Genomic DNA, 25,003 nt, shown 5'->3' on the forward strand with positions numbered 1-25,003 from the left:
GGTGTTGTTCAGCAACCAGTCACAGGCCGCAGCCGCCCTCTTTCAAAAGGGCTGGGCGCAAGGTCTGCGCAGGGCTAAGAAACCATCCCGGGGGTGAAAGAAAGAGCAAGCTGGACCAGAGCCCATTGTCCAGTAGTCGGCTAAGGAAGAAGTTGAGATGGTTGCCCGTGCCTGGAAGCGAAGCTGCTTTTCAGTCAGCTTCTCTTTTCTTAGGGCGCGTTGTCTGCAAAGATGTTCAGCCTGTGTTGCCCTGTAAATTGGTCTGCAGGTTACTAGCTATGGCTTCCAGCCCGGCGGGAGGCCCAGATACTATGGAAATGAAGCCTGCTATTATTAAAAGTAAAAAGCCACAACGCTGGTGGCCACCACGCCCGCTGCGGCTGCTAAGAGTGATAGCGGTAAGACTGAGAATACTAGGATTTTGCAAGGCCTAAAGAGTGCAAGAGAGAAAGCGAATGTAAAAGAAGCAAGTGTGCAGTGTAAAAAGTGAATGTAAAAATGGCATAGAGGAGAGTGACCCCTGCTGGTGGAAGTGAGGAAAAGCAAAAGCCTACAGCACCTGGTATTCCCAGGCGGTCTCCCATCCAAGTACTAACCAGGCCCGACCCTGCTTAGCTTCCGAGATCAGACGAGATCGGGCGTGTTCAGGGTGGTGTGGCCGTAGGCGGAGACAAATTTCTCACTTACTCCTCTTCTACTTTGCAGCCTGGCTGCTGGCAGCTCTTTGCACTACTTCACGCTAGACCTTTTTCTTCACTTTTTGCCTTCTCTTAAGGGAACTTCATACTCCAACAGGAGCAGTGCAAGAGCTGGGGGCGGCCCTTATACCCACAGGTGTTGTTCAGCAACCAGTCACAGGCCGCAGCCGCCCTCTTTCAAAAGGGCTGGGCGCAAGGTCTGCGCAGGGCTAAGAAACCATCCCGGGGGTGAAAGAAAGAGCAAGCTGGACCAGAGCCCATTGTCCAGGAGTCGGCTAAGGAAGAAGTTGAGATGGTTGCCCGTGCCTGGAAGCGAAGCTGCTTTTCAGTCAGCTTCTCTTTTCTTAGGGCACGTTGTCTGCAAAGATGTTCAGCCTGTGTTGCCCTGTAAATTGGTCTGCAGGTTACTAGCTATGGCTTCCAGCCCGGCGGGAGGCCCAGATACTATGGAAATGAAGCCTGCTATTATTAAAAGTAAAAAGCCACAACGCTGGTGGCCACCACGCCCGCTGCGGCTGCTAAGAGTGATAGCGGTAAGACTGAGAATACTAGGATTTTGCAAGGCCTAAAGAGTGCAAGAGAGAAAGCGAATGTAAAAGAAGCAAGTGTGCAGTGTAAAAAGTGAATGTAAAAATGGCATAGAGGAGAGTGACCCCTGCTGGTGGAAGTGAGGAAAAGCAAAAGCCTACAGCACCTGGTATTCCCAGGCGGTCTCCCATCCAAGTACTAACCAGGCCCGACCCTGCTTAGCTTCCAAGATCAGACGAGATCGGGCGTGTTGAGGGTGGTGTGGCCGTAGGCAGAGACAAGCTTCTCACTTACTCCTCTTCTACTTTGCAGCCTGGCTGCTGGCAGCTCTTTGCACTACTTCACGCTAGACCTTTTTCTTCACTTTTTGCCTTCTCTTAAGGGAACTTCATACTCCAACAGGAGCAGTGCAAGAGCTGGGGGCGGCCCTTATACCCACAGGTGTTGTTCAGCAACCAGTCACAGGCCGCAGCCGCCCTCTTTCAAAAGGGCTGGGCGCAAGGTCTGCGCAGGGCTAAGAAACCATCCCGGGGGTGAAAGAAAGAGCAAGCTGGACCAGAGCCCATTGTCCAGGAGTCGGCTAAGGAAGAAGTTGAGATGGTTGCCCGTGCCTGGAAGCGAAGCTGCTTTTCAGTCAGCTTCTCTTTTCTTAGGGCACGTTGTCTGCAAAGATGTTCAGCCTGTGTTGCCCTGTAAATTGGTCTGCAGGTTACTAGCTATGGCTTCCAGCCCGGCGGGAGGCCCAGATACTATGGAAATGAAGCCTGCTATTATTAAAAGTAAAAAGCCACAACGCTGGTGGCCACCACGCCCGCTGCGGCTGCTAAGAGTGATAGCGGTAAGACTGAGAATACTAGGATTTTGCAAGGCCTAAAGAGTGCAAGAGAGAAAGCGAATGTAAAAGAAGCAAGTGTGCAGTGTAAAAAGTGAATGTAAAAATGGCATAGAGGAGAGTGACCCCTGCTGGTGGAAGTGAGGAAAAGCAAAAGCCTACAGCACCTGGTATTCCCAGGCGGTCTCCCATCCAAGTACTAACCAGGCCCGACCCTGCTTAGCTTCCGAGATCAGACGAGATCGGGCGTGTTCAGGGTGGTGTGGCCGTAGGCAGAGACAGGCTTCTCACTTACTCCTCTTCTACTTTGCAGCCTGGCTGCTGGCAGCTCTTTGCACTACTTCACGCTAGACCTTCTTCTTCACTTTTTGCCTTCTCTTAAGGGAACTTCATACTCCAACAGGAGCAGTGCAAGAGCTGGGGGGCGGCCCTTATACCCACAGGTGTTGTTCAGCAACCAGTCACAGGCCGCAGCCGCCCTCTTTCAAAAGGGCTGGGCGCAAGGTCTGCGCAGGGCTAAGAAACCATCCCGGGGGTGAAAGAAAGAGCAAGCTGGACCAGAGCCCATTGTCCAGTAGTCGGCTAAGGAAGAAGTTGAGATGGTTGCCCGTGCCTGGAAGCGAAGCTGCTTTTCAGTCAGCTTCTCTTTTCTTAGGGCGCGTTGTCTGCAAAGATGTTCAGCCTGTGTTGCCCTGTAAATTGGTCTGCAGGTTACTAGCTATGGCTTCCAGCCCGGCGGGAGGCCCAGATACTATGGAAATGAAGCCTGCTATTATTAAAAGTAAAAAGCCACAACGCTGGTGGCCACCACGCCCGCTGCGGCTGCTAAGAGTGATAGCGGTAAGACTGAGAATACTAGGATTTTGCAAGGCCTAAAGAGTGCAAGAGAGAAAGCGAATGTAAAAGAAGCAAGTGTGCAGTGTAAAAAGTGAATGTAAAAATGGCATAGAGGAGAGTGACCCCTGCTGGTGGAAGTGAGGAAAAGCAAAAGCCTACAGCACCTGGTATTCCCAGGCGGTCTCCCATCCAAGTACTAACCAGGCCCGACCCTGCTTAGCTTCCGAGATCAGATGAGATCGGGCGTGTTCAGGGTGGTGTGGCCGTAGGCAGAGACAGGCTTCTCACTTACTCCTCTTCTACTTTGCAGCCTGGCTGCTGGCAGCCCTTTGCACTACTTCACGCTAGACCTTTTTCTTCACTTTTTGCCTTCTCTTAAGGGAACTTCATACTCCAACAGGAGCAGTGCAAGAGCTGGGGGCGGCCCTTATACCCACAGGTGTTGTTCAGCAACCAGTCACAGGCCGCAGCCGCCCTCTTTCAAAAGGGCTGGGCGCAAGGTCTGCGCAGGGCTAAGAAACCATCCCGGGGGTGAAAGAAAGAGCAAGCTGGACCAGAGCCCATTGTCCAGGAGTCGGCTAAGGAAAAAGTTGAGATGGTTGCCCGTGCCTGGAAGCGAAGCTGCTTTTCAGTCAGCTTCTCTTTTCTTAGGGCACGTTGTCTGCAAAGATGTTCAGCCTGTGTTGCCCTGTAAATTGGTCTGCAGGTTACTAGCTATGGCTTCCAGCCCGGCGGGAGGCCCAGATACTATGGAAATGAAGCCTGCTATTATTAAAAGTAAAAAGCCACAACGCTGGTGACCACCACGCCCGCTGCGGCTGCTAAGAGTGATAGCGGTAAGACTGAGAATACTAGGATTTTGCAAGGCCTAAAGAGTGCAAGAGAGAAAGCGAATGTAAAAGAAGCAAGTGTGCAGTGTAAAAAGTGAATGTAAAAATGGCATAGAGGAGAGTGACCCCTGCTGGTGGAAGTGAGGAAAAGCAAAAGCCTACAGCACCTGGTATTCCCAGGCGGTCTCCCATCCAAGTACTAACCAGGCCCGACCCTGCTTAGCTTCCGAGATCAGACAAGATCGGGCGTGTTCAGGGTGGTGTGGCCGTAGGCAGAGACAGGCTTCTCACTTACTCCTCTTCTACTTTGCAGCCTGGCTGCTGGCAGCTCATTGCACTACTTCACGCTAGACCTTCTTCTTCACTTTTTGCCTTCTCTTAAGGGAACTTCATACTCCAACAGGAGCAGTGCAAGAGCTGGGGGGCGGCCCTTATACCCACAGGTGTTGTTCAGCAACTAGTCACAGGCCGCAGCCGCCCTCTTTCAAAAGGGCTGGGCGCAAGGTCTGCGCAGGGCTAAGAAACCATCCCGGGGGTGAAAGAAAGAGCAAGCTGGACCAGAGCCCATTGTCCAGGAGTCGGCTAAGGAAGAAGTTGAGATGGTTGCCCGTGCCTGGAAGCGAAGCTGCTTTTCAGTCAGCTTCTCTTTTCTTAGGGCACGTTGTCTGCAAAGATGTTCAGCCTGTGTTGCCCTGTAAATTGGTCTGCAGGTTACTAGCTATGGCTTCCAGCCCGGCGGGAGGCCCAGATACTATGGAAATGAAGCCTGCTATTATTAAAAGTAAAAAGCCACAACGCTGGTGGCCACCACGCCCGCTGCGGCTGCTAAGAGTGATAGCGGTAAGACTGAGAATACTAGGATTTTGCAAGGCCTAAAGAGTGCAAGAGAGAAAGCGAATGTAAAAGAAGCAAGTGTGCAGTGTAAAAAGTGAATGTAAAAATGGCATAGAGGAGAGTGACCCCTGCTGGTGGAAGTGAGGAAAAGCAAAAGCCTACAGCACCTGGTATTCCCAGGCGGTCTCCCATCCAAGTACTAACCAGGCCCGACCCTGCTTAGCTTCCGAGATCAGACGAGATCAGGCGTGTTCAGGGTGGTGTGGCCGTAGGCAGAGACAGGCTTCTCACTTACTCCTCTTCTACTTTGCAGCCTGGCTGCTGGCAGCCCTTTGCACTACTTCACGCTAGACCTTTTTCTTCACTTTTTGCCTTCTCTTAAGGGAACTTCATACTCCAACAGGAGCAGTGCAAGAGCTGGGGGCGGCCCTTATACCCACAGGTGTTGTTCAGCAACCAGTCACAGGCCGCAGCCGCCCTCTTTCAAAAGGGCTGGGCGCAAGGTCTGCGCAGGGCTAAGAAACCATCCCGGGGGTGAAAGAAAGAGCAAGCTGGACCAGAGCCCATTGTCCAGGAGTCGGCTAAGGAAGAAGTTGAGATGGTTGCCCGTGCCTGGAAGCGAAGCTGCTTTTCAGTCAGCTTCTCTTTTCTTAGGGCACGTTGTCTGCAAAGATGTTCAGCCTGTGTTGCCCTGTAAATTGGTCTGCAGGTTACTAGCTATGGCTTCCAGCCCGGCGGGAGGCCCAGATACTATGGAAATGAAGCCTGCTATTATTAAAAGTAAAAAGCCACAACGCTGGTGGCCACCACGCCCGCTGCGGCTGCTAAGAGTGATAGCGGTAAGACTGAGAATACTAGGATTTTGCAAGGCCTAAAGAGTGCAAGAGAGAAAGCGAATGTAAAAGAAGCAAGTGTGCAGTGTAAAAAGTGAATGTAAAAATGGCATAGAGGAGAGTGACCCCTGCTGGTGGAAGTGAGGAAAAGCAAAAGCCTACAGCACCTGGTATTCCCAGGCGGTCTCCCATCCAAGTACTAACCAGGCCCGACCCTGCTTAGCTTCCGAGATCAGACGAGATCGGGCGTGTTCAGGGTGGTGTGGCCGTAGGCAGAGACAGGCTTCTCACTTACTCCTCTTCTACTTTGCAGCCTGGCTGCTGGCAGCTCTTTGCACTACTTCACGCTAGACCTTCTTCTTCACTTTTTGCCTTCTCTTAAGGGAACTTCATACTCCAACAGGAGCAGTGCAAAAGCTGGGGGGCGGCCCTTATACCCACAGGTGTTGTTCAGCAACCAGTCACAGGCCGCAGCCGCCCTCTTTCAAAAGGGCTGGGCGCAAGGTCTGCGCAGGGCTAAGAAACCATCCCGGGGGTGAAAGAAAGAGCAAGCTGGACCAGAGCCCATTGTCCAGTAGTCGGCTAAGGAAGAAGTTGAGATGGTTGCCCGTGCCTGGAAGCGAAGCTGCTTTTCAGTCAGCTTCTCTTTTCTTAGGGCGCGTTGTCTGCAAAGATGTTCAGCCTGTGTTGCCCTGTAAATTGGTCTGCAGGTTACTAGCTATGGCTTCCAGCCCGGCGGGAGGCCCAGATACTATGGAAATGAAGCCTGCTATTATTAAAAGAAAAAAGCCACAACGCTGGTGGCCACCACGCCCGCTGCGGCTGCTAAGAGTGATAGCGGTAAGACTGAGAATACTAGGATTTTGCAAGGCCTAAAGAGTGCAAGAGAGAAAGCGAATGTAAAAGAAGCAAGTGTGCAGTGTAAAAAGTGAATGTAAAAATGGCATAGAGGAGAGTGACCCCTGCTGGTGGAAGTGAGGAAAAGCAAAAGCCTACAGCACCTGGTATTCCCAGGCGGTCTCCCATCCAAGTACTAACCAGGCCCGACCCTGCTTAGCTTCCAAGATCAGACGAGATCGGGCGTGTTCAGGGTGGTGTGGCCGTAGGCAGAGACAGGCTTCTCACTTACTCCTCTTCTACTTTGCAGCCTGGCTGCTGGCAGCCCTTTGCACTACTTCACGCTAGACCTTTTTCTTCACTTTTTGCCTTCTCTTAAGGGAACTTCATACTCCAACAGGAGCAGTGCAAGAGCTGGGGGCGGCCCTTATACCCACAGGTGTTGTTCAGCAACCAGTCACAGGCCGCAGCCGCCCTCTTTCAAAAGGGCTGGGCGCAAGGTCTGCGCAGGGCTAAGAAACCATCCCGGGGGTGAAAGAAAGAGCAAGCTGGACCAGAGCCCATTGTCCAGGAGTCGGCTAAGGAAAAAGTTGAGATGGTTGCCCGTGCCTGGAAGCGAAGCTGCTTTTCAGTCAGCTTCTCTTTTCTTAGGGCACGTTGTCTGCAAAGATGTTCAGCCTGTGTTGCCCTGTAAATTGGTCTGCAGGTTACTAGCTATGGCTTCCAGCCCGGCGGGAGGCCCAGATACTATGGAAATGAAGCCTGCTATTATTAAAAGTAAAAAGCCACAACGCTGGTGGCCACCACGCCCGCTGCGGCTGCTAAGAGTGATAGCGGTAAGACTGAGAATACTAGGATTTTGCAAGGCCTAAAGAGTGCAAGAGAGAAAGCGAATGTAAAAGAAGCAAGTGTGCAGTGTAAAAAGTGAATGTAAAAATGGCATAGAGGAGAGTGACCCCTGCTGGTGGAAGTGAGGAAAAGCAAAAGCCTACAGCACCTGGTATTCCCAGGCGGTCTCCCATGCACGTACTAACCAGGCCCGACCCTGCTTAGCTTCCGAGATCAGACGAGATCGGGCGTGTTCAGGGTGGTGTGGCCGTAGGCAGAGACAGGCTTCTCACTTACTCCTCTTCTACTTTGCAGCCTGGCTGCTAGCAGCCCTTTGCACTACTTCATGCTAGACCTTTTTCTTCACTTTTTGCCTTCTCTTAAGGGAACTTCATACTCCAACAGGAGCAGTGCAAGAGCTGGGGGCGGCCCTTATACCCACAGGTGTTGTTCAGCAACCAGTCACAGGCCGCAGCCGCCCTCTTTCAAAAGGGCTGGGCGCAAGGTCTGCGCAGGGCTAAGAAACCATCCCGGGGGTGAAAGAAAGAGCAAGCTGGACCAGAGCCCATTGTCCAGTAGTCGGCTAAGGAAGAAGTTGAGATGGTTGCCCGTGCCTGGAAGCGAAGCTGCTTTTCAGTCAGCTTCTCTTTTCTTAGGGCGCGTTGTCTGCAAAGATGTTCAGCCTGTGTTGCCCTGTAAATTGGTCTGCAGGTTACTAGCTATGGCTTCCAGCCCGGCGGGAGGCCCAGATACTATGGAAATGAAGCCTGCTATTATTAAAAGAAAAAAGCCACAACGCCGGTGGCCACCACGCCCGCTGCGGCTGCTAAGAGTGATAGCGGTAAGACTGAGAATACTAGGATTTTGCAAGGCCTAAAGAGTGCAAGAGAGAAAGCGAATGTAAAAGAAGCAAGTGTGCAGTGTAAAAAGTGAATGTAAAAATGGCATAGAGGAGAGTGACCCCTGCTGGTGGAAGTGAGGAAAAGCAAAAGCCTACAGCACCTGGTATTCCCAGGCGGTCTCCCATCCAAGTACTAACCAGGCCCGACCCTGCTTAGCTTCCGAGATCAGACGAGATCGGGCGTGTTCAGGGTGGTGTGGCCGTAGGCGGAGACAAACTTCTCACTTACTCCTCTTCTACTTTGCAGCCTGGCTGCTGGCAGCTCTTTGCACTACTTCACGCTAGACCTTTTTCTTCACTTTTTGCCTTCTCTTAAGGGAACTTCATACTCCAACAGGAGCAGTGCAAGAGCTGGGGGCGGCCCTTATACCCACAGGTGTTGTTCAGCAACCAGTCACAGGCCGCAGCCGCCCTCTTTCAAAAGGGCTGGGCGCAAGGTCTGCGCAGGGCTAAGAAACCATCCCGGGGGTGAAAGAAAGAGCAAGCTGGACCAGAGCCCATTGTCCAGGAGTCGGCTAAGGAAGAAGTTGAGATGGTTGCCCGTGCCTGGAAGCGAAGCTGCTTTTCAGTCAGCTTCTCTTTTCTTAGGGCGCGTTGTCTGCAAAGATGTTCAGCCTGTGTTGCCCTGTAAATTGGTCTGCAGGTTACTAGCTATGGCTTCCAGCCCGGCGGGAGGCCCAGATACTATGGAAATGAAGCCTGCTATTATTAAAAGTAAAAAGCCACAACGCTGGTGGCCACCACGCCCGCTGCGGCTGCTAAGAGTGATAGCGGTAAGACTGAGAATACTAGGATTTTGCAAGGCCTAAAGAGTGCAAGAGAGAAAGCGAATGTAAAAGAAGCAAGTGTGCAGTGTAAAAAGTGAATGTAAAAATGGCATAGAGGAGAGTGACCCCTGCTGGTGGAAGTGAGGAAAAGCAAAAGCCTACAGCACCTGGTATTCCCAGGCGGTCTCCCATCCAAGTACTAACCAGGCCCGACCCTGCTTAGCTTCCGAGATCAGACGAGATCGGGCGTGTTCAGGGTGGTGTGGCCGTAGGCAGAGACAGGCTTCTCACTTACTCCTCTTCTACTTTGCAGCCTGGCTGCTGGCAGCTCTTTGCACTACTTCACGATAGACCTTTTTCTTCACTTTTTACCTTCTCTTAAGGGAACTTCATACTCCAACAGGAGCAGTGCAAGAGCTGGGGGCGGCCCTTATACCCACAGGTGTTGTTCAACAACCAGTCACAGGCCGCAGCCGCCCTCTTTCAAAAGGGCTGGGCGCAAGGTCTGCGCAGGGCTAAGAAACCATCCCGGGGGTGAAAGAAAGAGCAAGCTGGACCAGAGCCCATTGTCCAGGAGTCGGCTGAGGAAGAAGTTGAGATGGTTGCCCGTGCCTGGAAGCGAAGCTGCTTTTCAGTCAGCTTCTCTTTTCTTAGGGCACTTTGTCTGCAAAGATGTTCAGCCTGTGTTGCCCTGTAAATTGGTCTGCAGGTTACTAGCTATGGCTTCCAGCCCGGCGGGAGGCCCAGATACTATGGAAATGAAGCCTGCTATTATTAAAAGTAAAAAGCCACAACGCTGGTGGCCACCACGCCCGCTGCGGCTGCTAAGAGTGATAGCGGTAAGACTGAGAATACTAGGATTTTGCAAGGCCTAAAGAGTGCAAGAGAGAAAGCGAATGTAAAAGAAGCAAGTGTGCAGTGTAAAAAGTGAATGTAAAAATGGCATAGAGGAGAGTGACCCCTGCTGGTGGAAGTGAGGAAAAGCAAAAGCCTACAGCACCTGGTATTCCCAGGCGGTCTCCCATCCAAGTACTAACCAGGCCCGACCCTGCTTAGCTTCCGAGATCAGACGAGATCAGGCGTGTTCAGGGTGGTGTGGCCGTAGGCGGAGACAAACTTCTCACTTACTCCTCTTCTACTTTGCAGCCTGGCTGCTGGCAGCTCTTTGCACTACTTCACGCTAGACCTTTTTCTTCACTTTTTGCCTTCTCTTAAGGGAACTTCATACTCCAACAGGAGCAGTGCAAGAGCTGGGGGCGGCCCTTATACCCACAGGTGTTGTTCAGCAACCAGTCACAGGCCGCAGCCGCCCTCTTTCAAAAGGGCTGGGCGCAAGGTCTGCGCAGGGCTAAGAAACCATCCCGGGGGTGAAAGAAAGAGCAAGCTGGACCAGAGCCCATTGTCCAGTAGTCGGCTAAGGAAGAAGTTGAGATGGTTGCCCGTGCCTGGAAGCGAAGCTGCTTTTCAGTCAGCTTCTCTTTTCTTAGGGCACTTTGTCTGCAAAGATGTTCAGCCTGTGTTGCCCTGTAAATTGGTCTGCAGGTTACTAGCTATGGCTTCCAGCCCGGCGGGAGGCCCAGATACTATGGAAATGAAGCCTGCTATTATTAAAAGTAAAAAGCCACAACGCTGGTGGCCACCACGCCCGCTGCGGCTGCTAAGAGTGATAGCGGTAAGACTGAGAATACTAGGATTTTGCAAGGCCTAAAGAGTGCAAGAGAGAAAGCGAATGTAAAAGAAGCAAGTGTGCAGTGTAAAAAGTGAATGTAAAAATGGCATAGAGGAGAGTGACCCCTGCTGGTGGAAGTGAGGAAAAGCAAAAGCCTACAGCACCTGGTATTCCCAGGCGGTCTCCCATCCAAGTACTAACCAGGCCCGACCCTGCTTAGCTTCCGAGATCAGACGAGATCGGGCGTGTTCAGGGTGGTGTGGCCGTAGGCAGAGACAGGCTTCTCACTTACTCCTCTTCTACTTTGCAGCCTGGCTGCTGGCAGCTCTTTGCACTACTTCACGCTAGACCTTCTTCTTCACTTTTTGCCTTCTCTTAAGGGAACTTCATACTCCAACAGGAGCAGTGCAAGAGCTGGGGGGCGGCCCTTATACCCACAGGTGTTGTTCAGCAACCAGTCACAGGCCGCAGCCGCCCTCTTTCAAAAGGGCTGGGCGCAAGGTCTGCGCAGGGCTAAGAAACCATCCCGGGGGTGAAAGAAAGAGCAAGCTGGACCAGAGCCCATTGTCCAGTAGTCGGCTAAGGAAGAAGTTGAGATGGTTGCCCGTGCCTGGAAGCGAAGCTGCTTTTCAGTCAGCTTCTCTTTTCTTAGGGCGCGTTGTCTGCAAAGATGTTCAGCCTGTGTTGCCCTGTAAATTGGTCTGCAGGTTACTAGCTATGGCTTCCAGCCTGGCGGGAGGCCCAGATACTATGGAAATGAAGCCTGCTATTATTAAAAGTAAAAAGCCACAACGCTGGTGGCCACCACGCCCGCTGCGGCTGCTAAGAGTGATAGCGGTAAGACTGAGAATACTAGGATTTTGCAAGGCCTAAAGAGTGCAAGAGAGAAAGCGAATGTAAAAGAAGCAAGTGTGCAGTGTAAAAAGTGAATGTAAAAATGGCATAGAGGAGAGTGACCCCTGCTGGTGGAAGTGAGGAAAAGCAAAAGCCTACAGCACCTGGTATTCCCAGGCGGTCTCCCATCCAAGTACTAACCAGGCCCAACCCTGCTTAGCTTCCGAGATCGGGCGTGTTCAGGGTGGTGTGGCCGTAGGCAGAGACAGGCTTCTCACTTACTCCTCTTCTACTTTGCAGCCTGGCTGCTGGCAGCCCTTTGCACTACTTCACGCTAGACCTTTTTCTTCACTTTTTGCCTTCTCTTAAGGGAACTTCATACTCCAACAGGAGCAGTGCAAGAGCTGGGGGCGGCCCTTATACCCACAGGTGTTGTTCAGCAACCAGTCACAGGCCGCAGCCGCCCTCTTTCAAAAGGGCTGGGCGCAAGGTCTGCGCAGGGCTAAGAAACCATCCCGGGGGTGAAAGAAAGAGCAAGCTGGACCAGAGCCCATTGTCCAGGAGTCGGCTAAGGAAGAAGTTGAGATGGTTGCCCGTGCCTGGAAGCGAAGCTGCTTTTCAGTCAGCTTCTCTTTTCTTAGGGCACGTTGTCTGCAAAGATGTTCAGCCTGTGTTGCCCTGTAAATTGGTCTGCAGGTTACTAGCTATGGCTTCCAGCCCGGCGGGAGGCCCAGATACTATGGAAATGAAGCCTGCTATTATTAAAAGTAAAAAGCCACAACGCTGGTGGCCACCACGCCCGCTGCGGCTGCTAAGAGTGATAGCGGTAAGACTGAGAATACTAGGATTTTGCAAGGCCTAAAGAGTGCAAGAGAGAAAGCGAATGTAAAAGAAGCAAGTGTGCAGTGTAAAAAGTGAATGTAAAAATGGCATAGAGGAGAGTGACCCCTGCTGGTGGAAGTGAGGAAAAGCAAAAGCCTACAGCACCTGGTATTCCCAGGCGGTCTCCCATCCAAGTACTAACCAGGCCCGACCCTGCTTAGCTTCCGAGATCAGACGAGATCGGGCGTGTTCAGGGTGGTGTGGCCGTAGGCAGAGACAGGCTTCTCACTTACTCCTCTTCTACTTTGCAGCCTGGCTGCTGGCAGCCCTTTGCACTACTTCACGCTAGACCTTTTTCTTCACTTTTTGCCTTCTCTTAAGGGAACTTCATACTCCAACAGGAGCAGTGCAAGAGCTGGGGGCGGCCCTTATACCCACAGGTGTTGTTCAGCAACCAGTCACAGGCCGCAGCCGCCCTCTTTCAAAAGGGCTGGGCGCAAGGTCTGCGCAGGGCTAAGAAACCATCCCGGGGGTGAAAGAAAGAGCAAGCTGGACCAGAGCCCATTGTCCAGGAGTCGGCTAAGGAAGAAGTTGAGATGGTTGCCCGTGCCTGGAAGCGAAGCTGCTTTTCAGTCAGCTTCTCTTTTCTTAGGGCACGTTGTCTGCAAAGATGTTCAGCCTGTGTTGCCCTGTAAATTGGTCTGCAGGTTACTAGCTATGGCTTCCAGCCCGGCGGGAGGCCCAGATACTATGGAAATGAAGCCTGCTATTATTAAAAGTAAAAAGCCACAACGCTGGTGGCCACCACGCCCGCTGCGGCTGCTAAGAGTGATAGCGGTAAGACTGAGAATACTAGGATTTTGCAAGGCCTAAAGAGTGCAAGAGAGAAAGCGAATGTAAAAGAAGCAAGTGTGCAGTGTAAAAAGTGAATGTAAAAATGGCATAGAGGAGAGTGACCCCTGCTGGTGGAAGTGAGGAAAAGCAAAAGCCTACAGCACCTGGTATTCCCAGGCGGTCTCCCATCCAAGTACTAACCAGGCCCGACCCTGCTTAGCTTCCGAGATCAGACGAGATCGGGCGTGTTCAGGGTGATGTGGCCGTAGGCGGAGACAAACTTCTCACTTACTCCTCTTCTACTTTGCAGCCTGGCTGCTGGCAGCTCTTTGCACTACTTCACGCTAGACCTTTTTCTTCACTTTTTGCCTTCTCTTAAGGGAACTTCATACTCCAACAGGAGCAGTGCAAGAGCTGGGGGCGGCCCTTATACCCACAGGTGTTGTTCAGCAACCAGTCACAGGCCGCAGCCGCCCTCTTTCAAAAGGGCTGGGCGCAAGGTCTGCGCAGGGCTAAGAAACCATCCAGGGGGTGAAAGAAAGAGCAAGCTGGACCAGAGCCCATTGTCCAGGAGTCGGCTAAGGAAGAAGTTGAGATGGTTGCCCGTGCCTGGAAGCGCAGCTGCTTTTCAGTCAGCTTCTCTTTTCTTAGGGCACGTTGTCTGCAAAGATGTTCAGCCTGTGTTGCCCTGTAAATTGGTCTGCAGGTTACTAGCTATGGCTTCCAGCCCGGCGGGAGGCCCAGATACTATGGAAATGAAGCCTGCTATTATTAAAAGAAAAAAGCCACAACGCTGGTGGCCACCACGCCCGCTGCGGCTGCTAAGAGTGATAGCGGTAAGACTGAGAATACTAGGATTTTGCAAGGCCTAAAGAGTGCAAGAGAGAAAGCGAATGTAAAAGAAGCAAGTGTGCAGTGTAAAAAGTGAATGTAAAAATGGCATAGAGGAGAGTGACCCCTGCTGGTGGAAGTGAGGAAAAGCAAAAGCCTACAGCACCTGGTATTCCCAGGCGGTCTCCCATCCAAGTACTAACCAGGCCCGACCCTGCTTAGCTTCCGAGATCAGACGAGATCGGGCGTGTTCAGGGTGGTGTGGCCATAGGCAGAGACAGACTTCTCACTTACTCCTCTTCTACTTTGCAGCCTGGCTGCTGGCAGCCCTTTGCACTACTTCACGCTAGACCTTTTTCTTCACTTTTTGCCTTCTCTTAAGGGAACTTCATACTCCAACAGGAGCAGTGCAAGAGCTGGGGGCGGCCCTTATACCCACAGGTGTTGTTCAGCAACCAGTCACAGGCCGCAGCCGCCCTCTTTCAAAAGGGCTGGGCGCAAGGTCTGCGCAGGGCTAAGAAACCATCCCGGGGGTGAAAGAAAGAGCAAGCTGGACCAGAGCCCATTGTCCAGGAGTCGGCTAAGGAAGAAGTTGAGATGGTTGCCCGTGCCTGGAAGCGAAGCTGCTTTTCAGTCAGCTTCTCTTTTCTTAGGGCGCGTTGTCTGCAAAGATGTTCAGCCTGTGTTGCCCTGTAAATTGGTCTGCAGGTTACTAGCTATGGCTTCCAGCCCGGCGGGAGGCCCAGATACTATGGAAATGAAGCCTGCTATTATTAAAAGTAAAAAGCCACAACGCTGGTGGCCACCACGCCCGCTGCGGCTGCTAAGAGTGATAGCGGTAAGACTGAGAATACTAGGATTTTGCAAGGCCTAAAGAGTGCAAGAGAGAAAGCGAATGTAAAAGAAGCAAGTGTGCAGTGTAAAAAGTGAATGTAAAAATGGCATAGAGGAGAGTGACCCCTGCTGGTGGAAGTGAGGAAAAGCAAAAGCCTACAGCACCTGGTATTCCCAGGCGGTCTCCCATCCAAGTACTAACCAGGCCCGACCCTGCTTAGCTTCCGAGATCAGACGAGATCGGGCGTGTTCAGGGTGGTGTGGCCGTAGGCAGAGACAGGCTTTTCACTTACTCCTCTTCTACTTTGCAGCCTGGCTGCTGGCAGCCCTTTGCACTACTTCACGCTAGACCTTTTTCTTCACTTTTTGCCTTCTCTTAAGGGAACTTCATACTCCAACAGGAGCAGTGCAAGAGCTGGGGGCGGCCCTTATACCCCCAGGTGTTGTTCAGCAACCAGTCACAGGCCGCAGCCGCCCTCTTTCAAAAGGGCTGGGCGCAAGGTCTGCGCAGGGCTAAGAAACCATCCCGGGGGTGAAAGAAAGAGCAAGCTGGACCAGAGCCCATTGTCCAGTAGTCGGCTAAGGAAGAAGTTGAGATGGTTGCCCGTGCCTGGAAGCGAAGCTGCTTTTCAGTCAGCTTCTCTTTTCTTAGGGCGCGTTGTCTGCAAAGATGTTCAGCCTGTGTTGCCCTGTAAATTGGTCTGCAGGTTACTAGCTATGGCTTCCAGCCCGGCGGGAGGCCCAGATACTATGGAAATGAAGCCTGCTATTATTAAAAGAAAAAAGCCACAACGCTGGTGGCCACCACGCCCGCTGCGGCTGCTAAGAGTGATAGCGGTAAGACTGAGAATACTAGGATTTTGCAAGGCCTAAAGAGTGCAAGAGAGAAAGCGAATGTAAAAGAAGCAAGTGTGCAGTGTAAAAAGTGAATGTAAAAATGGCATAGAGGAGAGTGACCCCTGCTGGTGGAAGTGAGGAAAAGCAAAAGCCTACAGCACCTGGTATTCCCAGGCGGTCTCCCATCCAAGTACTAACCAGGCCCGACCCTGCTTAGCTTCCGAGATCAGACAAGATCGGGCGTGTTCAGGGTGGTGTGGCCGTAGGCAGAGACAGGATTCTCACTTACTCCTCTTCTACTTTGCAGCCTGGCTGCTGGCAGCTCTTTGCACTACTTCACGCTAGACCTTCTTCTTCACTTTTTGCCTTCTCTTAAGGGAACTTCATACTCCAACAGGAGCAGTGCAAGAGCTGGGGGGCGGCCCTTATACCCACAGGTGTTGTTCAGCAACCAGTCACAGGCCGCAGCCGCCCTCTTTCAAAAGGGCTGGGCGCAAGGTCTGCGCAGGGCTAAGAAACCATCCCGGGGGTGAAAGAAAGAGCAAGCTGGACCAGAGCCCATTGTCCAGGAGTCGGCTAAGGAAGAAGTTGAGATGGTTGCCCGTGCCTGGAAGCGAAGCTGCTTTTCAGTCAGCTTCTCTTTTCTTAGGGCGCGTTGTCTGCAAAGATGTTCAGCCTGTGTTGCCCTGTAAATTGGTCTGCAGGTTACTAGCTATGGCTTCCAGCCCGGCTGGAGGCCCAGATAATATGGAAATGAAGCCTGCTATTATTAAAAGTAAAAAGCCACAATGCTGGTGGCCACCACGCCCGCTGCGGCTGCTAAGAGTGATAGCGGTAAGACTGAGAATACTAGGATTTTGCAAGGCCTAAAGAGTGCAAGAGAGAAAGCGAATGTAAAAGAAGCAAGTGTGCAGTGTAAAAAGTGAATGTAAAAATGGCACAGAGGAGAGTGACCCCTGCTGGTGGAAGTGAGGAAAAGCAAAAGCCTACAGCACCTGGTATTCCCAGGCGGTCTCCCATCCAAGTACTAACCAGGCACAACCCTGCTTAGCTTCCGAGATCAGACGAGATCGGGCGTGTTCAGGGTGGTGTGGCCGTAGGCAGAGACAGGCTTCTCACTTACTCCTCTTCTACTTTGCAGCCTGGCTGCTGGCAGCTCTTTGCACTACTTCACGCTAGACCTTTTTCTTCACTTTTTGCCTTCTCTTAAGGGAACTTCATACTCCAACAGGAGCAGTGCAAGAGCTGGGGGCGGCCCTTATACCCACAGGTGTTGTTCAGCAACCAGTCACAGGCCGCAGCCGCCCTCTTTCAAAAGGGCTGGGCGCAAGGTCTGCGCAGGGCTAAGAAACCATCCCGGGGGTGAAAGAAAGAGCAAGCTGGACCAGAGCCCATTGTCCAGGAGTCGGCTAAGGAAGAAGTTAAGATGGTTGCCCGTGCCTGGAAGCGAAGCTGCTTTTCAGTCAGCTTCTCTTTTCTTAGGGCACGTTGTCTGCAAAGATGTTCAGCCTGTGTTGCCCTGTAAATTGGTCTGCAGGTTACTAGCTATGGCTTCCAGCCCGGCGGGAGGCCCAGATACTATGGAAATGAAGCCTGCTATTATTAAAAGTAAAAAGCCACAACGCTGGTGGCCACCACGCCCGCTGCGGCTGCTAAGAGTGATAGCGGTAAGACTGAGAATACTAGGATTTTGCAAGGCCTAAAGAGTGCAAGAGAGAAAGCGAATGTAAAAGAAGCAAGTGTGCAGTGTAAAAAGTGAATGTAAAAATGGCATAGAGGAGAGTGACCCCTGCTGGTGGAAGTGAGGAAAAGCAAAAGCCTACATCACCTGGTATTCCCAGGCGGTCTCCCATACAAGTACTAACCAGGCCCGACCCTGCTTAGCTTACGAGATCGGGCGTGTTCAGGGTGGTGTGGCCGTAGGCAGAGACAGGCTTCTCACTTACTCCTCTTCTATTTTGCAGCCTGGCTGCTGGCAGCCCTTTGCACTACTTCACGCTAGACCTTTTTCTTCACTTTTTGCCTTCTCTTAAGGGAACTTCATACTCCAACAGGAGCAGTGCAACAGCTGGGGGCGGCCCTTATACCCACAGGTGTTGTTCAGCAACCAGTCACAGGCCGCAGCCGCCCTCTTTCAAAAGGGCTGGGCGCAAGGTCTGCGCAGGGCTAAGAAACCATCCCGGGGGTGAAAGAAAGAGCAAGCTGGACCAGAGCCCATTGTCCAGGAGTCGGCTAAGGAAAAAGTTGAGATGGTTGCCCGTGCCTGGAAGCGAAGCTGCTTTTCAGTCAGCTTCTCTTTTCTTAGGGCACGTTGTCTGCAAAGATGTTCAGCCTGTGTTGCCCTGTAAATTGGTCTGCAGGTTACTAGCTATGGCTTCCAGCCCGGCGGGAGGCCCAGATACTATGGAAATGAAGCCTGCTATTATTAAAAGTAAAAAGCCACAACGCTGGTGGCCACCACGCCCGCTGCGGCTGCTAAGAGTGATAGCGGTAAGACTGAGAATACTAGGATTTTGCAAGGCCTAAAGAGTGCAAGAGAGAAAGCGAATGTAAAAGAAGCAAGTGTGCAGTGTAAAAAGTGAATGTAAAAATGGCATAGAGGAGAGTGACCCCTGCTGGTGGAAGTGAGGAAAAGCAAAAGCCTACAGCACCTGGTATTCCCAGGCGGTCTCCCATCCAAGTACTAACCAGGCCCAACCCTGCTTAGCTTACGAGATCAGACGAGATCGGGCATGTTCAGGGTGGTGTGGCCGTAGGCAGAGACAGGCTTCTCACTTACTCCTCTTCTACTTTGCAGCCTGGCTGCTGGCAGCTCTTTGCACTACTTCACGCTAGACCTTCTTCTTCACTTTTTGCCTTCTCTTAAGGGAACTTCATACTCCAACAGGAGCAGTGCAAGAGCTGGGGGGCGGCCCTTATACCCACAGGTGTTGTTCAGCAACCAGTCACAGGCCGCAGCCGCCCTCTTTCAAAAGGGCTGGGCGCAAGGTCTGCGCAGGGCTAAGAAACCATCCCGGGGGTGAAAGAAAGAGCAAGCTGGACCAGAGCCCATTGTCCAGTAGTCGGCTAAGGAAGAAGTTGAGATGGTTGCCCGTGCCTGGAAGCGAAGCTGCTTTTCAGTCAGCTTCTCTTTTCTTAGGGCGCGTTGTCTGCAAAGATGTTCAGCCTGTGTTGCCCTGTAAATTGGTCTGCAGGTTACTAGCTATGGCTTCCAGCCCGGCGGGAGGCCCAGATACTATGGAAATGAAGCCTGCTATTATTAAAAGTAAAAAGCCACAACGCTGGTGGCCACCACGCCCGCTGCGGCTGCTAAGAGTGATAGCGGTAAGACTGAGAATACTAGGATTTTGCAAGGCCTAAAGAGTGCAAGAGAGAAAGCGAATGTAAAAGAAGCAAGTGTGCAGTGTAAAAAGTGAATGTAAAAATGGCATAGAGGAGAGTGACCCCTGCTGGTGGAAGTGAGGAAAAGCAAAAGCCTACAGCACCTGGTATTCCCAGGCGGTCTCCCATCCAAGTACTAACCAGGCCCGACCCTGCTTAGCTTCCGAGATCAGACGAGATCGGGCGTGTTCAGGGTGGTGTGGCCGTAGGCAGAGACAGGCTTCTCACTTACTCCTCTTCTACTTTGCAGCCTGGCTGCTGGCAGCCCTTTGCACTACTTCACGCTAGAACTTTTTCTTCACTTTTTGCCTTCTCTTAAGGGAACTTCATACTCCAACAGGAGCAGTGCAAGAGCTGGGGGCAGCCCTTATACCCACAGGTGTTGTTCAGCAACCAGTCACAGGCCGGAGCCGCCCTCTTTCAAAAGGGCTGGGCGCAAGGTCTGCGCAGGGCTAAGAAACCATCCCGGGGGTGAAAGAAAGAGCAAGCTGGACCAGAGCCCATTGTCCAGTAGTCGGCTAAGGAAGAAGTTGAGATGGTTGCCCGTGCCTGGAAGCGAAGCTGCTTTTCAGTCAGCTTCTCTTTTCTTAGGGCGCGTTGTCTGCAAAGATGTTCAGCCTGTGTTGCCCTGTAAATTGGTCTGCAGGTTACTAGCTATGGCTTCCAGCCCGGCGGGAGGCCCAGATACTATGGAAATGAAGCCTGCTATTATTAAAAGAAAAAAGCCACAACGCTGGTGGCCACCACGCCCGCTGCGGCTGCTAAGAGTGATAGCGGTAAGACTGAGAATACTAGGATTTTGCAAGGCCTAAAGAGTGCAAGAGAGAAAGCGAATGTAAAAGAAGCAAGTGTGCAGTGTAAAAAGTGAATGTAAAAATGGCATAGAGGAGAGTGACCCCTGCTGGTGGAAGTGAGGAAAAGCAAAAGCCTACAGCACCTGGTATTCCCAGGCGGTCTCCCATCCAAGTACTAACCAGGCCCGACCCTGCTTAGCTTCCGAGATCAGACGAGATCGGGCGTGTTCAGGGTGGTGTGGCCGTAGGCGGAGACAAACTTCTCACTTACTCCTCTTCTACTTTGCAGCCTGGCTGCTGGCAGCTCTTTGCACTACTTCACGCTAGACCTTTTTCTTCACTTTTTGCCTTCTCTTAAGGGAACTTCATACTCCAACAGGAGCAGTGCAAGAGCTGGGGGCGGCCCTTATACCCACAGGTGTTGTTCAGCAACCAGTCACAGGCCGCAGCCGCCCTCTTTCAAAAGGGCTGGGCGCAAGGTCTGCGCAGGGCTAAGAAACCATCCCGGGGGTGAAAGAAAGAGCAAGCTGGACCAGAGCCCATTGTCCAGGAGTCGGCTAAGGAAGAAGTTGAGATGGTTGCCCGTGCCTGGAAGCGAAGCTGCTTTTCAGTCAGCTTCTCTTTTCTTAGGGCGCGTTGTCTGCAAAGATGTTCAGCCTGTGTTGCCCTGTAAATTGGTCTGCAGGTTACTAGCTATGGCTTCCAGCCCGGCGGGAGGCCCAGATACTATGGAAATGAAGCCTGCTATTATTAAAAGTAAAAAGCCACAACGCTGGTGGCCACCACGCCCGCTGCGGCTGCTAAGAGTGATAGCGGTAAGACTGAGAATACTAGGATTTTGCAAGGCCTAAAGAGTGCAAGAGAGAAAGCGAATGTAAAAGAAGCAAGTGTGCAGTGTAAAAAGTGAATGTAAAAATGGCATAGAGGAGAGTGACCCCTGCTGGTGGAAGTGAGGAAAAGCAAAAGCCTACAGCACCTGGTATTCCCAGGCGGTCTCCCATCCAAGTACTAACCAGGCCCGACCCTGCTTAGCTTCCGAGATCAGGCGTGTTCAGGGTGGTGTGGCCGTAGGCAGAGACAGGCTTCTCACTTACTCCTCTTCTACTTTGCAGCCTGGCTGCTGGCAGCCCTTTGCACTACTTCACGCTAGACCTTTTTCTTCACTTTTTGCCTTTTCTTAAGGGAACTTCATACTCCAACAGGAGCAGTGCAAGAGCTGGGGGCGGCCCTTATACCCACAGGTGTTGTTCAGCAACCAGTCACAGGCCGCAGCCGCCCTCTTTCAAAAGGGCTGGGCGCAAGGTCTGCGCAGGGCTAAGAAACCATCCCGGGGGTGAAAGAAAGAGCAAGCTGGACCAGAGCCCATTGTCCAGGAGTCGGCTGAGGAAGAAGTTGAGATGGTTGCCCGTGCCTGGAAGCGAAGCTGCTTTTCAGTCAGCTTCTCTTTTCTTAGGGCACTTTGTCTGCAAAGATGTTCAGCCTGTGTTGCCCTGTAAATTGGTCTGCAGGTTACTAGCTATGGCTTCCAGCCCGGCGGGAGGCCCAGATACTATGGAAATGAAGCCTGCTATTATTAAAAGTAAAAAGCCACAACGCTGGTGGCCACCACGCCCGCTGCGGCTGCTAAGAGTGATAGCGGTAAGACTGAGAATACTAGGATTTTGCAAGGCCTAAAGAGTGCAAGAGAGAAAGCGAATGTAAAAGAAGCAAGTGTGCAGTGTAAAAAGTGAATGTAAAAATGGCATAGAGGAGAGTGACCCCTGCTGGTGGAAGTGAGGAAAAGCAAAAGCCTACAGCACCTGGTATTCCCAGGCGGTCTCCCATCCAAGTACTAACCAGGCCCGACCCTGCTTAGCTTCCGAGATCAGACGAGATCGGGCATGTTCAGGGTGGTGTGGCCGTAGGCAGAGACAGGCTTCTCACTTACTCCTCTTCTACTTTGCAGCCTGGCTGCTGGCAGCTCTTTGCACTACTTCACGCTAGACCTTCTTCTTCACTTTTTGCCTTCTCTTAAGGGAACTTCATACTCCAACAGGAGCAGTGCAAGAGCTGGGGGCGGCCCTTATACCCACAGGTGTTGTTCAGCAACCAGTCACAGGCCGCAGCCGCCCTCTTTCAAAAGGGCTGGGCGCAAGGTCTGCGCAGGGCTAAGAAACCATCCCGGGGGTGAAAGAAAGAGCAAGCTGGACCAGAGCCCATTGTCCAGTAGTCGGCTAAGGAAGAAGTTGAGATGGTTGCCCGTGCCTGGAAGCGAAGCTGCTTTTCAGTCAGCTTCTCTTTTCTTAGGGCGCGTTGTCTGCAAAGATGTTCAGCCTGTGTTGCCCTGTAAATTGGTCTGCAGGTTACTAGCTATGGCTTCCAGCCCGGCGGGAGGCCCAGATACTATGGAAATGAAGCCTGCTATTATTAAAAGTAAAAAGCCACAACGCTGGTGGCCACCACGCCCGCTGCGGCTGCTAAGAGTGATAGCGGTAAGACTGAGAATACTAGGATTTTGCAAGGCCTAAAGAGTGCAAGAGAGAAAGCGAATGTAAAAGAAGCAAGTGTGCAGTGTAAAAAGTGAATGTAAAAATGGCATAGAGGAGAGTGACCCCTGCTGGTGGAAGTGAGGAAAAGCAAAAGCCTACAGCACCTGGTATTCCCAGGCGGTCTCCCATCCAAGTACTAACCAGGCCCGACCCTGCTTAGCTTCCGAGATCAGACGAGATCGGGCGTGTTCAGGGTGGTGTGGCCGTAGGCAGAGACAGGCTTCTCACTTACTCCTCTTCTACTTTGCAGCCTGGCTGCTGGCAGCCCTTTGCACTACTTCACGCTAGACCTTTTTCTTCACTTTTTGCCTTCTCTTAAGGGAACTTCATACTCCAACAGGAGCAGTGCAAGAGCTGGGGGCGGCCCTTATACCCACAGGTGTTGTTCAGCAACCAGTCACAGGCCGCAGCCGCCCTCTTTCAAAAGGGCTGGGCGCAAGGTCTGCGCAGGGCTAAGAAACCATCCCGGGGGTGAAAGAAAGAGCAAGCTGGACCAGAGCCCATTGTCCAGGAGTCGGCTAAGGAAGAAGTTGAGATGGTTGCCCGTGCCTGGAAGCGAAGCTGCTTTTCAGTCAGCTTCTCTTTTCTTAGGGCACGTTGTCTGCAAAGATGTTCAGCCTGTGTTGCCCTGTAAATTGGTCTGCAGGTTACTAGCTATGGCTTCCAGCCCGGCGGGAGGCCCAGATACTATGGAAATGAAGCCTGCTATTATTAAAAGTAAAAAGCCACAACGCTGGTGGCCACCACGCCCGCTGCGGCTGCTAAGAGTGATAGCGGTAAGACTGAGAATACTAGGATTTTGCAAGGCCTAAAGAGTGCAAGAGAGAAAGCGAATGTAAAAGAAGCAAGTGTGCAGTGTAAAAAGTGAATGTAAAAATGGCATAGAGGAGAGTGACCCCTGCTGGTGGAAGTGAGGAAAAGCAAAAGCCTACAGCACCTGGTATTCCCAGGCGGTCTCCCATCCAAGTACTAACCAGGCCCAACCCTGCTTAGCTTCCGAGATCAGACAAGATCGGGCGTGTTCAGGGTGGTGTGGCCGTAGGCAGAGACAGGCTTCTCACTTACTCCTCTTCTACTTTGCAGCCTGGCTGCTGGCAGCTCTTTGCACTACTTCACGCTAGACCTTCTTCTTCACTTTTTGCCTTCTCTTAAGGGAACTTCATACTCCAACAGGAGCAGTGCAAGAGCTGGGGGGCGGCCCTTATACCCACAGGTGTTGTTCAGCAACCAGTCACAGGCCGCAGCCGCCCTCTTTCAAAAGGGCTGGGCGCAAGGTCTGCGCAGGGCTAAGAAACCATCCCGGGGGTGAAAGAAAGAGCAAGCTGGACCAGAGCCCATTGTCCAGTAGTCGGCTAAGGAAGAAGTTGAGATGGTTGCCCGTGCCTGGAAGCGAAGCTGCTTTTCAGTCAGCTTCTCTTTTCTTAGGGCGCGTTGTCTGCAAAGATGTTCAGCCTGTGTTGCCCTGTAAATTGGTCTGCAGGTTACTAGCTATGGCTTCCAGCCCGGCGGGAGGCCCAGATACTATGGAAATGAAGCCTGCTATTATTAAAAGAAAAAAGCCACAACGCTGGTGGCCACCACGCCCGCTGCGGCTGCTAAGAGTGATAGCGGTAAGACTGAGAATACTAGGATTTTGCAAGGCCTAAAGAGTGCAAGAGAGAAAGCGAATGTAAAAGAAGCAAGTGTGCAGTGTAAAAAGTGAATGTAAAAATGGCATAGAGGAGAGTGACCCCTGCTGGTGGAAGTGAGGAAAAGCAAAAGCCTACAGCACCTGGTATTCCCAGGCGGTCTCCCATTCAAGTACTAACCAGGCCCGACCCTGCTTAGCTTCCGAGATCAGACGAGATCGGGCGTGTTCAGGGTGGTGTGGCCATAGGCAGAGACAGGCTTCTCACTTACTCCTCTTCTACTTTGCAGCCTGGCTGCTGGCAGCCCTTTGCACTACTTCACGCTAGACCTTTTTCTTCACTTTTTGCCTTCTCTTAAGGGAACTTCATACTCCAACAGGAGCAGTGCAAGAGCTGGGGGCGGCCCTTATACCCACAGGTGTTGTTCAGCAACCAGTCACAGGCCGCAGCCGCCCTCTTTCAAAAGGGCTGGGCGCAAGGTCTGCGCAGGGCTAAGAAACCATCCCCGGGGTGAAAGAAAGAGCAAGCTGGACCAGAGCCCATTGTCCAGGAGTCGGCTAAGGAAGAAGTTGAGATGGTTGCCCGTGCCTGGAAGCGAAGCTGCTTTTCAGTCAGCTTCTCTTTTCTTAGAGCACGTTGTCTGCAAAGATGTTCAGCCTGTGTTGCCCTGTAAATTGGTCTGCAGGTTACTAGCTATGGCTTCCAGCCCGGCGGGAGGCCCAGATACTATGGAAATGAAGCCTGCTATTATTAAAAGTAAAAAGCCACAACGCTGGTGGCCACCACGCCCGCTGCGGCTGCTAAGAGTGATAGCGGTAAGACTGAGAATACTAGGATTTTGCAAGGCCTAAAGAGTGCAAGAGAGAAAGCGAATGTAAAAGAAGCAAGTGTGCAGTGTAAAAAGTGAATGTAAAAATGGCATAGAGGAGAGTGACCCCTGCTGGTGGAAGTGAGGAAAAGCAAAAGCCTACAGCACCTGGTATTCCCAGGCGGTCTCCCATCCAAGTACTAACCAGGCCCGACCCTGCTTAGCTTCCGAGATCAGACGAGATCGGGCGTGTTCAGGGTGGTGTGGCCGTAGGCGGAGACAGGCTTCTCACTTACTCCTCTTCTACTTTGCAGCCTGGCTGCTGGCAGCTCTTTGCACTACTTCACGCTAGACCTTTTTCTTCACTTTTTGCCTTCTCTTAAGGGAACTTCATACTCCAACAGGAGCAGTGCAAGAGCTGGGGGCGGCCCTTATACCCACAGGTGTTGTTCAGCAACCAGTCACAGGCCGCAGCCGC

At 52.1% G+C, this 25,003-nt stretch overlaps 27 non-coding genes and 3 pseudogenes across 27 annotated transcripts; all 30 read right to left on the reverse strand.

Moving 5' to 3' along the window:
* Positions 1–547: 547 nt before the first annotated feature.
* On the reverse strand, positions 548–666 carry LOC142189333 (5S ribosomal RNA). The gene has a single exon (XR_012713511.1). It is a non-coding gene; the product is annotated as a 5S ribosomal RNA (ribosomal RNA).
* A 714-nt stretch (positions 667–1,380) lies between these two features.
* Positions 1,381–1,499, reverse strand: LOC142189366 (5S ribosomal RNA). Its single transcript, XR_012713542.1, has one exon. It is a non-coding gene; the product is annotated as a 5S ribosomal RNA (ribosomal RNA).
* Positions 1,500–2,213: 714 nt separating this feature from the next.
* LOC142189345 (5S ribosomal RNA) lies at positions 2,214–2,332 on the reverse strand. The gene has a single exon (XR_012713522.1). It is a non-coding gene; the product is annotated as a 5S ribosomal RNA (ribosomal RNA).
* A 715-nt stretch (positions 2,333–3,047) lies between these two features.
* Positions 3,048–3,166, reverse strand: LOC142189184 (5S ribosomal RNA). Its single transcript, XR_012713372.1, has one exon. It is a non-coding gene; the product is annotated as a 5S ribosomal RNA (ribosomal RNA).
* Positions 3,167–3,880: 714 nt separating this feature from the next.
* LOC142189289 (5S ribosomal RNA) lies at positions 3,881–3,999 on the reverse strand. Its single transcript, XR_012713471.1, has one exon. It is a non-coding gene; the product is annotated as a 5S ribosomal RNA (ribosomal RNA).
* A 715-nt stretch (positions 4,000–4,714) lies between these two features.
* On the reverse strand, positions 4,715–4,833 carry LOC142189238 (5S ribosomal RNA). The gene has a single exon (XR_012713423.1). It is a non-coding gene; the product is annotated as a 5S ribosomal RNA (ribosomal RNA).
* A 714-nt stretch (positions 4,834–5,547) lies between these two features.
* LOC142189356 (5S ribosomal RNA) lies at positions 5,548–5,666 on the reverse strand. Its single transcript, XR_012713533.1, has one exon. It is a non-coding gene; the product is annotated as a 5S ribosomal RNA (ribosomal RNA).
* Positions 5,667–6,381: 715 nt separating this feature from the next.
* Positions 6,382–6,500, reverse strand: LOC142189270 (5S ribosomal RNA). The gene has a single exon (XR_012713453.1). It is a non-coding gene; the product is annotated as a 5S ribosomal RNA (ribosomal RNA).
* Positions 6,501–7,214: 714 nt separating this feature from the next.
* On the reverse strand, positions 7,215–7,333 carry LOC142189360 (5S ribosomal RNA). Its single transcript, XR_012713536.1, has one exon. It is a non-coding gene; the product is annotated as a 5S ribosomal RNA (ribosomal RNA).
* A 714-nt stretch (positions 7,334–8,047) lies between these two features.
* LOC142189368 (5S ribosomal RNA) lies at positions 8,048–8,166 on the reverse strand. Its single transcript, XR_012713544.1, has one exon. It is a non-coding gene; the product is annotated as a 5S ribosomal RNA (ribosomal RNA).
* A 714-nt stretch (positions 8,167–8,880) lies between these two features.
* Positions 8,881–8,999, reverse strand: LOC142189380 (5S ribosomal RNA). The gene has a single exon (XR_012713555.1). It is a non-coding gene; the product is annotated as a 5S ribosomal RNA (ribosomal RNA).
* A 714-nt stretch (positions 9,000–9,713) lies between these two features.
* Positions 9,714–9,832, reverse strand: LOC142189239 (5S ribosomal RNA). The gene has a single exon (XR_012713424.1). It is a non-coding gene; the product is annotated as a 5S ribosomal RNA (ribosomal RNA).
* Positions 9,833–10,546: 714 nt separating this feature from the next.
* On the reverse strand, positions 10,547–10,665 carry LOC142189391 (5S ribosomal RNA). The gene has a single exon (XR_012713566.1). It is a non-coding gene; the product is annotated as a 5S ribosomal RNA (ribosomal RNA).
* Positions 10,666–11,380: 715 nt separating this feature from the next.
* Positions 11,381–11,489, reverse strand: LOC142189409 (5S ribosomal RNA; annotated as a pseudogene).
* Positions 11,490–12,203: 714 nt separating this feature from the next.
* Positions 12,204–12,322, reverse strand: LOC142189402 (5S ribosomal RNA). The gene has a single exon (XR_012713577.1). It is a non-coding gene; the product is annotated as a 5S ribosomal RNA (ribosomal RNA).
* Positions 12,323–13,036: 714 nt separating this feature from the next.
* LOC142189248 (5S ribosomal RNA) lies at positions 13,037–13,155 on the reverse strand. The gene has a single exon (XR_012713432.1). It is a non-coding gene; the product is annotated as a 5S ribosomal RNA (ribosomal RNA).
* Positions 13,156–13,869: 714 nt separating this feature from the next.
* Positions 13,870–13,988, reverse strand: LOC142189212 (5S ribosomal RNA). Its single transcript, XR_012713399.1, has one exon. It is a non-coding gene; the product is annotated as a 5S ribosomal RNA (ribosomal RNA).
* Positions 13,989–14,702: 714 nt separating this feature from the next.
* LOC142189413 (5S ribosomal RNA) lies at positions 14,703–14,821 on the reverse strand. The gene has a single exon (XR_012713585.1). It is a non-coding gene; the product is annotated as a 5S ribosomal RNA (ribosomal RNA).
* A 714-nt stretch (positions 14,822–15,535) lies between these two features.
* Positions 15,536–15,654, reverse strand: LOC142189290 (5S ribosomal RNA). The gene has a single exon (XR_012713472.1). It is a non-coding gene; the product is annotated as a 5S ribosomal RNA (ribosomal RNA).
* Positions 15,655–16,369: 715 nt separating this feature from the next.
* LOC142189312 (5S ribosomal RNA) lies at positions 16,370–16,488 on the reverse strand. The gene has a single exon (XR_012713491.1). It is a non-coding gene; the product is annotated as a 5S ribosomal RNA (ribosomal RNA).
* A 714-nt stretch (positions 16,489–17,202) lies between these two features.
* Positions 17,203–17,311, reverse strand: LOC142189528 (5S ribosomal RNA; annotated as a pseudogene).
* Positions 17,312–18,025: 714 nt separating this feature from the next.
* Positions 18,026–18,144, reverse strand: LOC142189347 (5S ribosomal RNA). The gene has a single exon (XR_012713524.1). It is a non-coding gene; the product is annotated as a 5S ribosomal RNA (ribosomal RNA).
* A 715-nt stretch (positions 18,145–18,859) lies between these two features.
* LOC142189426 (5S ribosomal RNA) lies at positions 18,860–18,978 on the reverse strand. Its single transcript, XR_012713587.1, has one exon. It is a non-coding gene; the product is annotated as a 5S ribosomal RNA (ribosomal RNA).
* A 714-nt stretch (positions 18,979–19,692) lies between these two features.
* On the reverse strand, positions 19,693–19,811 carry LOC142189438 (5S ribosomal RNA). The gene has a single exon (XR_012713588.1). It is a non-coding gene; the product is annotated as a 5S ribosomal RNA (ribosomal RNA).
* A 714-nt stretch (positions 19,812–20,525) lies between these two features.
* LOC142189425 (5S ribosomal RNA) lies at positions 20,526–20,634 on the reverse strand (annotated as a pseudogene).
* A 714-nt stretch (positions 20,635–21,348) lies between these two features.
* LOC142189223 (5S ribosomal RNA) lies at positions 21,349–21,467 on the reverse strand. Its single transcript, XR_012713409.1, has one exon. It is a non-coding gene; the product is annotated as a 5S ribosomal RNA (ribosomal RNA).
* A 714-nt stretch (positions 21,468–22,181) lies between these two features.
* Positions 22,182–22,300, reverse strand: LOC142189449 (5S ribosomal RNA). The gene has a single exon (XR_012713589.1). It is a non-coding gene; the product is annotated as a 5S ribosomal RNA (ribosomal RNA).
* Positions 22,301–23,014: 714 nt separating this feature from the next.
* Positions 23,015–23,133, reverse strand: LOC142189252 (5S ribosomal RNA). The gene has a single exon (XR_012713436.1). It is a non-coding gene; the product is annotated as a 5S ribosomal RNA (ribosomal RNA).
* A 715-nt stretch (positions 23,134–23,848) lies between these two features.
* Positions 23,849–23,967, reverse strand: LOC142189259 (5S ribosomal RNA). The gene has a single exon (XR_012713443.1). It is a non-coding gene; the product is annotated as a 5S ribosomal RNA (ribosomal RNA).
* Positions 23,968–24,681: 714 nt separating this feature from the next.
* On the reverse strand, positions 24,682–24,800 carry LOC142189461 (5S ribosomal RNA). Its single transcript, XR_012713590.1, has one exon. It is a non-coding gene; the product is annotated as a 5S ribosomal RNA (ribosomal RNA).
* Between the last annotated feature and the right edge of the window lie 203 nt (positions 24,801–25,003).

The sequence above is a fragment of the Leptodactylus fuscus genome, unplaced genomic scaffold (genome assembly GCF_031893055.1).
Source record: "Leptodactylus fuscus isolate aLepFus1 unplaced genomic scaffold, aLepFus1.hap2 HAP2_SCAFFOLD_99, whole genome shotgun sequence".
NCBI classification, from domain to species: domain Eukaryota; kingdom Metazoa; phylum Chordata; class Amphibia; order Anura; family Leptodactylidae; genus Leptodactylus; species Leptodactylus fuscus.